Source organism: Cricetulus griseus, chromosome X (genome assembly GCF_003668045.3).
Source record: "Cricetulus griseus strain 17A/GY chromosome X, alternate assembly CriGri-PICRH-1.0, whole genome shotgun sequence".
In the NCBI taxonomy this organism is placed as follows: domain Eukaryota; kingdom Metazoa; phylum Chordata; class Mammalia; order Rodentia; family Cricetidae; genus Cricetulus; species Cricetulus griseus.
In genome coordinates, this window is record NC_048604.1 from 75,178,128 (window position 1) to 75,188,633 (window position 10,506).

Below are 10,506 nucleotides of genomic sequence, written 5' to 3' on the forward strand. Positions count from 1 at the left end.
AGATCAGGAACTGAAGGGGAACCACAGAGTTGGTGGACTGATCACTCAATTAACTTTTCTATATGAGCAAGTAAGATTTAATTCTTTGGACTTAATTCTTTAGGGCTGCCATAAAAGGGACACACACACACACACACACACACACACACACACACACACACACACACACACGTACATACACATCTAACACGTCAGGGTCTCACCTAGGGTGCTAATAAATGGCAAATCATTAGCAGTTCAGAGAAACTAAAGAGGAGATACAGAACTACTGGACAGACAGACACATGAGGACTTTTCTGAGGGTCAAAGCTTAGTTCTTCATTTTATTGTTCTTTCTGTTATTTATTCTAGTCTGTTCTTTTTCTGTTCTGTTCTTCTATCCTGATGTTTCCCTTCTATGTCTTTATTTTTCAGCAAAAGCCTTTAAGCAATATAAAATTACAATATGGTTACATTTTATTTTTAAGTGAATGATTACAATGCTTACAAGTAAAAAACAACAACATGCTTCCCCTTTCCCTTACATGATTGAACATTTTATAGGTAAAAAGAAATTATCCCCAAGAGCTCACATACAGTTAAACATTTATCCTTTAGATGTCTCATAGATATGAGTCTTTCAACCATAACCATTTAAATAGGCAGGAATTTTAATAACTGATAGAGAAACGGGTTACTTGTTTCACTTTTCATAGTTTAGAGTTCTGTCCATTTATCTTAACTAACCATTCAATTCTTTATTTTCTAGTTATATGAAATCAATTGTTTAAAGATCTGTTTTAGCTTTGATGCACAACAAAACCCATGAACACGTTTCCCAGTATCAAAAAGAACTTGAGCTAACTCCTGGGACTCGATTGTTTTTCCTAATCATTAACCTAATCCATAGGCTATACTGCTCCTCAAGAGAAACTCATAAGTCCTAGCTGTGTGACATTTCCTTGTTCGTATTTTCTATCTCCTGCAGGCTCTACCTTACCAGAATGGGAGCAACACTACATACTACCCCTACCTATATTAATTTCCCCCAAAATCAATCTCTATCATAATCTTTTAGAATAATTTTTAGAAATCCTTAATCATCAATAATTTTATTTAAAGTAACACTATTGTTGTCTAAAAACCATCAGTTCAAAAAATGGTATGGCTTAAGAGGAAATTGTCTTCATCATAGCCCACAGGTAAAAATGCCAAGCAGAAAAGGATATTTCCATGAGATAATCATAGTAAATTGAAGGCAGTGGAGATCCCCACACAGACCCACACCATGCCAGACGCCAGAGAGAAATGACAGCAGCAAAAAGGCACAGTAGTAGCAAGAGACATTCTGGAGCTGAAGCCCTTGGGGCCATGTCTATCCAAGATTTACCCATCAGGCCTTGCATTCTGGTGGGCTAAATTCCTGAGGCTCCAGTGCCATGTGCTACTCGTCTGACATGGCCACCAGCACTGACTAGTTGACTTTGGTAGCCTCAAATGATTAACAGGCAAAACTCATGGAACTCGAGATGTGGCTCAGGGGTAAAGAGCTCTGACTGCTCTCCCTGCACCTTCATTGGGCAACTAAGAATGGCAGGAAATCCAGGGGGTCCAATTTCCTCTTTTTACCTCCAGTAGGTATTTGCACACACACAACAGGCACTCACACAGACACACCCACATATACTCGTGAACAAAAGTTAAAAAAAATCCTAAAAGAGTGACCCGAGATCTAATCCCAGCACCTAGAGGCAGCTGACAACGCTTTCTCACTCCAGTCCCAAAGGATCTGACACCCACCTCTGGCCTTCAACAGCACTGAAAATGACCATGGCTCACAGAATTACATGCATATCTCTCTCTCTCTCTCTCTCTCTCTCTCTCTCTCTCTCTCTCTCTCTCTCTCTCTCACACACACACACACACACACACACACACACACACAAACACTTTTGTTTGAATTTAAGTATGTTTGTTGGTCACACATTAATAGCATTAGTTCAGGGTGATGTCGTCCCAGGTAATTCTAAAGTAAGCCTATTTAGGTGCTTCTACACCATCCAGGGATACGCAGTAGTTCGGACTGCTTCAGGGACAGGCTCAATGAAAGGGGCTTGATTTACCAGTTCTGATGTGGGCCCTCCCGCAATGCATTTCTGGCAAGCAGTATAACCCCATGTGGCTCTGTGTCAATGTTTCTCTGCTGAGTTGTTTCCTCATTAAGTCTCTACATGCAATGGCCCCAAAGCTCTGAACTCTCATGAGCCTACCTATAAAGGGTGTGATATGGTTCTACCCAGATTCTAGGGGTTGAGCATCCTTCAAAAGGCTTAACTGCTGGGTTGGCTCTTTCAGAAGCTTCAATGTTGTTTCCCATATTTACATTCCTTACATTGCTTTGATCTAGATAGTATACAATGTAAAGGGATGAGCAGAGCAGGACGAAATAGGTTGACCTCACAATCAAGAAAATATATTATTGTCTAAAATATTTGGACTGGCTCCCTTCATTCTTGTGCTGACAGCATTGATTAAAAAATAATAATCCCCCAAAACATTACTTTCCTTGTTAGGAAAATTCTGGCCATCCTCTGCTCAGTCCCACATTAACTGAGAGCACGTGTGGGATGATGGGGGCAGTTGGCCAGCTGACCTGGCTGACATGGCCAGTAGCTCTTTCCTCAGGCAGCAGTGACACCCAAGCAGGGCTAGGCTCAGCTCAATCATCTGGACACCAAGCTCATTTTAATAAACAGGATTTTGCTGCCAATCCAATTGGATGCTCATTTGTTCCCCTGACAAAGGCACAATAGAAACCTTGATCCAGGCCGCAACGGGGTCTGCCTGGGAACGGACTTTGGTTTTGGCAAGTGCACTGGCTGTGGTCAGGATGAGGTTCTCCAGTAGTGAGCCCTTGTCCCTGAGTCTGGGAACTGCTTGAACCATTTCCACAAGTAGGCATCTCTGTCCATTTGGCCCTGGATGCTCAGGAAGCATATTTCAGGGTGACAAAACAGTTTTGGAGAGCCAAGGTAGTAACCTCCCCTTGCTCATCTAGTACCTGGTGCTCGGATCCATGCAGACAAGTGAATGGATTTCCTTTAGCAACACCGTGTTCAGGAACAGCAAGTGCTGCAAGTGAGGACCGCGTTGTGCTAGAACCCAATCATTACCAGCAAGTGTTGCAGCTTCATTGTCACTGAGGGATTACGGGAAGACTGTCTTTGTTGGATTAGAAAGAGGTCTCTCTTGTACCCTCTGTGCCTTGACTGCCAATCCTCTCTAGACAGGCCATTTATTCACTGTTTGAATGAAACAATGTGCTCATTATTGACGTCCTTGTCTGAAGTCATAAAAATATTGGCATTTGCAGGATTGAGAACAGATTGAGTACAAAGAGCAGAGACAGAAGCACCAGGTGCCTCCAAAGCTCTGTCCCCCAACTTCTTGTAGGAGATGAGTCTTGACACGATATCCACATGACAGAAGCTTTTATTGCCTAGTACTCTTCGGGAAAGAGAAAAGCATGACCTCCAAGAGGTTCACAAATCCTCATCCCACCCAGGTTTCCAGGGCTTATTCCATTGCCTGTTGGCTTTGGATTCAGGGGAGGTCCCTTCCTTACTCTTGAGGCTTCTTCTACCCCCTCTCTCCTCTGCTCAGGCTCACACATCTGACAGCCACCTGACTTAGGTAACCATGTGGACAGCTTGTCTCCTTCACTGGGTAGTTTGCTGCCTCTGTCCCTAAAAGCAAGCACTAATGATAGCTGTTAACACAGCTCTGGATGCTATTCCTCTGCCATGCCAATGAGGAACACAGGGAAACTGAATTTAAAAAGAATACTGTGAAGCAGAGAAGCAATGGGAAACAGGAGGGCGGATTGACTCAGAGCCATTCAAAACATCGACTCTTGGCATCTGTGGTCGCCCAGGATTGTTTTGCCAACCTACTGTCAAGAGTTTTTTTGCCAATTAACTGGGCTGACTTCTTGTTTCTCCTCACCAATCCAGAGTTCCAAAGGGATTTGAGGACTGAGCAAATGAAATGGCTAAACCACAAGATGGCAGCATCACACAATGCGTTGTATTTGCCTGTGCTTTGCTAGAGGGGGCAATTCTCTCTCCAGGACCTTCCAGAGGTAGCAGCTGGAGTCCCCACCAGAAGGCTAAGGGAGCAATGTAATTCTATAGAAAAAAGGGAGTGGAGGAGCCTGCTCACTCCACCCACAAGGAAGCTCAAGGACTTAATTCTGTGCCTCCAGGGTGCTGAGCATCTGGTGGAAGGAGGGATGGAGAGGTTAGCCTCAGCAGCTGCAGATGTGTGTGTGTGTGTGTGTGTCTGTGTGTGTGTGTGTGTGTGTGTGTGTGTGTGTGTGTGTCTTTTCTCACACAGCAGTGTCCTACAGTAGTACAGAGCTCAGTTCCATCCTCCAGAGCCAGTTCCTATTTGGGAACAGATGGCTGTCACCATCCAGTTTTGTGGGCACCTCTCTCCAGGGCATAACAGGAATTCTCAGTCCACATGGTAACTAGTAAAGTAGAAACTTACCTTTTCTTGGTTTTTTACTTTTTTTTTCCTTCTGGAAAGTATGGAGTCCTCACACAGACCCACAAGGCAAGTAAGAGCAGAATGGAGATCTGCATCTCTTCTTCTCCTCTATTTAGCAGAAGGAACAGACATACCTTAACCTTTCCTTTGAGTCTCCTTGTGGAGTGGGGGCCAGCAGAGGCAGTCAGGATGACCATCCTTTCTGGCAGAAGGCAGTCATTCAGGAGCTGAGGGCCACGCACTGAAGGGGAAGTAATCCTCCCTGAGAGCCAGGTTGGTTTCCCAGCTTTGACACTGAGGGACTTCAGAACATCTTTCATGGCATGAACTGCTACAAGGATGGGCAGAGCCACCCCTTGACTAGCACTGCTAACTTATGCACACTTTGAACCCCAGGCAACAGCTCTCCTCTGTACACACCCCATGCTCAGGCTCAGCAACTCCAGGCTAAACTGGTAGCCACTGTAAGCCTGTATTTATTAATCCTCCCAATATGGCCACACTGGACAAATCTCCTCTCTGCTTTTCACCATACTCATGTCCCCACTTAATCCGTGCATTCCAGATGGGTGCCAAAGCCTAGCTAGCTGAGGCTGCTAGATCCCAGGCCTTTGTATCCCAAACTAAAGTAACACTAACGGTTGTGTTGATGCACAGGAGCCCTCCCTCGTCCCTCCCTTCATTCCTGCGTCCCTCCCTCCCCAGACTATCCAATCAGAAAAAAATAAGAAAGAAGGGTAACGAGGGATCTATCAGCTCCCATTCTTAGTCTCCCCGACAATGCTCTCATAACACACGGTCTAGATTCCCGCCTAATACACTTCTGCTTTTACTGGAAAGAGGAGAGGAGAGACAGATAGACAGACAGACAGACAGACAGACAGACAGACAGACAGACAGACAGACAGACAGACACAGACACACACACACACACACACAGAGAGAGAGAGAGAGAGAGAGAGAGAGAGAGAGAGAGAGAGAGAGAGTTCACACTCTTATGTGGAGGACAGAGGACCACCTTTAGAAATTGAATCATACACCATGACCAAGTGGGCTTCATCCCAGAGATTCAGGAAAGGTTCAACACACACTAAAAACAATCAATAGAATCCTCCATATAAACAAGTTGAAAGAAAAAACATGACAAAGGGTCATCTCATTAGATACCACAAAATCTTTGACAAAATTCAACACCCCTGCATGATAAAAGTTCCAGAGAGAGTAGAAATACAAAGAACAAACCTGAACATCATAAAAGCAATTTACAACAGGACTATAACCGACAAGTAATTAAATGGAGCGAAACTCAAAGCAATTCCACTATACTCAGAAATGAGTCAAGGCAGTCCACTCTCTGTATATCTATTCAATATTGTACTTGAAGTTCTAGTTAGAGCAATAAGACAACTAAAGGCATCAGTGGATACAAAGTGGAAAGGAAGAAGTCTACATGTCACTGTTCGCAGATGATACAATGGCATATGAAAGCGACTCCACACACACCACCAGGGACCTCCTACAGCTGATAAACACCTCCTGCAAAGTGGTAGGATACAAGATTATCCCACAAATAGATCTACAAATAGATCAGTATCTGTCCAATATACAAATGACAAAATGGCTGAGAAAGAAATGAAGGAAACAACACACTTCACAATTGCCACAAATAATATAAAATATTTTGGGGTAACCCTAACCAAGCAAGTGAAAGACGTGTATGATAGACTTGCATGTCTATGAAGAAATTTCAGTAGATAACAAAGGATGGAAAGTCTCCCATGCCTATGGAGCTGCACGATCAACATAGAAAAAATGGCCATTTTACCAAAAGCAATCTACGGATTCAAGGAAATCATCATCAGAATCCCAGCACAATTTTTTATAAACCTTGAAAGGACAATATTCAACTACATATGGGTAAAAACCTAAAAAACCCATGATAGTTAAAACAATCCTGAACAATAACAGGACTTCCAAAGGTATCACCATTCCTGAATTCAAGTTGTGCTACAGAAGTATAGTAATAAAAACCACATTTTATTGGCATTAAAAAAGACAGGTTTATCAATGGAATCAAACGGAAGACCCAGGCTTCACAGACTTATAGACACTGGGGTTTTAGTGGAGATATTTTGTTTATGCTCTAACAAATAAAGCTTGCCTGAAGATCAGAAAGCATAGCTAGCCCCACTAGTTAGCCATAGAGGCCAGGCACTGGTGGTACACACCTTTAATCCCAGCACTCAGGAGATGGAGGCAGATGGATCTCTGTGAGTTAAAGGCCACCCCAGGCTACATGCGAGTGAATCTGTTTCTAATAGAAATAGAGCTCACACCTTTGATCCCAGCACTTGGGACGACATGCCTTTGATCCCAGCACTAGGCAGGAGCTCAGTGCAGTCTGCGTTTTGGTGGAGACAAATGTAGTCAGATACTATCTGAAGATTCCTGGAGCCAGGATCACCCTTTCAGTATGAGGTACAGGTAAGAGTTAGTCGCTTGTGGCTTTGCTTTTCTGATCTTCAGCTTGAACCCCAATATATGTATCTTGATTTTTATTTTATTCATGCTACATTTTTATTAAAAATAAGAAATACACACTAGACAAAAGGCAGCATCTTCAACAAATGGTGATGGTCTAACTGACATGTAGAAAATGCAAATAGATCCATATCTATCACCTTGCAGAAAACTCAAGTCCAAGTGGATCAAAGACCTCAGTATAAAGAATTAATCAACGTAAATGCTAATAGAAGCCATCATTACCCTACCATAAAACAACATGTCAGTCAGTCATCCATTTGATGAATTTGAATGACAGAGTTGATTCCATAGTAATTCTTAATTACTTGAAATGTTACTGTACCTATAAGGAACATGGTGAGATGGCCCATATTCTTCTAAGTAACCACAATAAAATTAATTGTTTCACCAGGGTGGACTTTGGTGGAAGCTGTAATTTGGCTTGTCATGGGCTTCCTATGGGGGGAGAATAGACATGTGTGTAAGGCCTAAGTTTGGTCACTTAACAGGTGGCAGGGAGATATTTTGGGGGATGACTGGAAGAGCCTGAGGACTAGGAGGACTTCTAGGAGATTGTGTCTTCTCTATATGACAAGAGAGGCAGTTATGTAATGTTAACAATATGGTTGTCTAAACATGACTTGTTCATTGATAACACCAGTTAACATTGATCATGGCTGAGGGAAATCTCACAAGGCTCACCCCTTTAAGAAGAGCCAAGAGCAATTCATATTGGATGAAAGGAAAGTCAGTTTTCCCAGAGACAACTCCCTGATATTTTATCCCATACAAAGTATTCACCCCAAACAAACACAAATATATATGAGCAGCACTAAATAGAATCTGCTGGATGGTTCTCTCTCACTCTGTCTGCCTCTCTCTCCTCCCTGTGTGTGTGTGTGTGTGTGTGTGTGTGTGTGTGTGTGTGTGTGTGTGTGTGTGTTTTAAAATAGAGGTCACAATCTTGTGAGGGAGTGAAATGTGGAGGGGAGCAGATTTGCTGGAAGGGTGATGTGATGGACACAATATAAATACAGTACACGTGAAATTCTAAAAAAAAAAAAATAGTAACCCAATAAATGTTTAAAAAGCAAGAAACTTCACGCAAATTTACTACCAGAAAACTAGTAGAAGCTGGAGCTAAACCCAAGCTGTTCAATCTGTCACAACAGGCTTTGGATAAAATTGTTTGTCAGTTTCTGTTTTGCTTTAGAGCTAGTTTATTTCGATATGTACCTAAGAAACAATAGAAATTACATTCATCTACACTGGATATCAAATAAGGTGGAAGCAGAGGATATAAATCACAAACACTAGATAAAAGAACTCTGCATTCATAGACTTCATGAACTTAAAATATCAATGAAAGTCAATGGTGAGGTACTGAATTCATTGGTCTATAGAGCCTAATAGAAACACAGATGTAACATGGGAGTCAACTATATTAGTCTTTACACAGAGTGATGGGTTTCACTCAGCCTATTAAGTTCTTTCCTCAGGCTTGATTCCATTTACCAATGCATGATTCTACTCCCTTTGATGGGGGATGTTCTTCTGTATGTGTGTTTATCTTATTCGTTGCTGAATAATACATTGATTGGCCAGGCAGGAAGTATCGGCAGGGCTACCAGAAGACGATTCAGGAGAGGAGGCACAGAGGAGCCTCCAGAGAGATGCCATGTAGTAACTGGGAAGTTAGGACGCCCAGACATTCTCCAGTAAGAAAAGGCCACATGGAAATAGATCGATTAATAGTTATGGGTTAATATTTAAGAGAGGCTAGCCAGTAAGAAGCTAAAGCCATCGACCAAAATGTTTACAATTAATATAAGTATCTGTGTTTATTTGGAGCTAAATGGCTGTGAGACCAGGCAAGAAAGAAACTCGATCTACACCCTTTCCTTTACCCCCTTTCTATTGCCAACTAGACCCTGACATACTTTCTTTTTTATTTTTATTATTTCTTTAATTTTATTTTATTTATTTTTTGTAATTAATTTTTTAGTTCAAATTAGGAACAAGCTTGCTTCACATGTCAATCCCTTCTCCCTCTCCTCCCCCCAACCCTCCCCACAACCACCCATCTGCCCCCACCCCATCCACACTACATTCCCCAGGCAGTGTAGGGCCCTCAGCAGGGCTCCTCAAAGTCCACCACGTCATCCTGGGCCGGGCCTAGGCCCTCCCCCATGTGTCCAGGCCAAGGGTGCATCCCTTCATGTGGGATGGGCTCTCAAAGTCCCTTCTTATATCAGGGAAAAATACTATAAACCAATACAAGGGCCTCCTAGAGTGTGGTGGCCTCCTCATTGACTTTCATGTTTAGGGGTCTGATTCAGTCCTGTGCTGGCCTCCCAGACAGCATCTGGGGTCCATGTGTTCCCCTTTGTTCAAGTCAGCTGATTCTGTGGTTTCACCAGCCTGGTATTGACCCCTTGATCTTCATTCCTCCTTCTCTGCAACTAGGTTCAGAGTTCAGAGTATATCTGTGGATGTCTGCCTCTGCTTCAATCAGCCGGTGGATGAGGATTCTATGATGGCATTAAAAAGTAGTCATCAGTCTCATTATAGGGGAAGAGAATTTAGGTTATCTTCTCCATCATTGCCTAGATTGAAGTTCGTGTCATCCATGTAGATCTCTGGAAATCTCCCTAGTGTCACATCTCTCCTTGGACCTATAATGGCTCCCTCTAATATGGTATCTCTCATCCTGCTCTCCTCTATTCTTCCCCAAACTCAACATTTCTGGCCCTCCATTTCCTCCTCTCCCCTTCTCTTCTCCTCCTCTCATTCTGGTAGCTCCCTCTCCGCTACCCTCATGCTCCCAATTAGCTCAGGATTTCCTGCCCCTTCCCATTCTCTGGGGTCTATGCATTTTTCCCTTAGAGTCCTTCTTGTTTCCTAGTTTCTTTGGTGTAGAGGATTGTAGACTGGTAATCCTTTGCTCTATGTCTAAAATTCATATATGAGTGAGTACATACCATGTTTGTCTTTTTGTGACTGGGTTACCTCACTCATAATGGTTTCTTCTAGTTCCATCCATTTGCCTGCGAATTTCAAGATTCTGTTGCTTTTTTCTGCTGAGTAGTAATCCATTGTATAAATGTACCACATTTCCTTAATCCATTCTTCAGATGAAGGTCATCTAGGTTGCTTCCAGGTTCTGGCTATTACAAACAATGCTGCTATGAACATGGTTGAGACCCTGACATATTTTCATGTCAAACATACACACCATGAGAGATATATGTAGAGATAGAGACTGACTGACTGACAGACAGACAGACAGATAGGCAGGCAGGCAGGCAGGGTAGATGGGGTATTTGGGGGAGGAAGAGATTGTATATGAGCAAAATACATAATTCTTGTTTTTCTGAGTGTGGTCATATTTTTCATGGAAACCACAAAATGTGTTTCTTTATGGCTAAACAAATTTTCATTGTATAATGATAT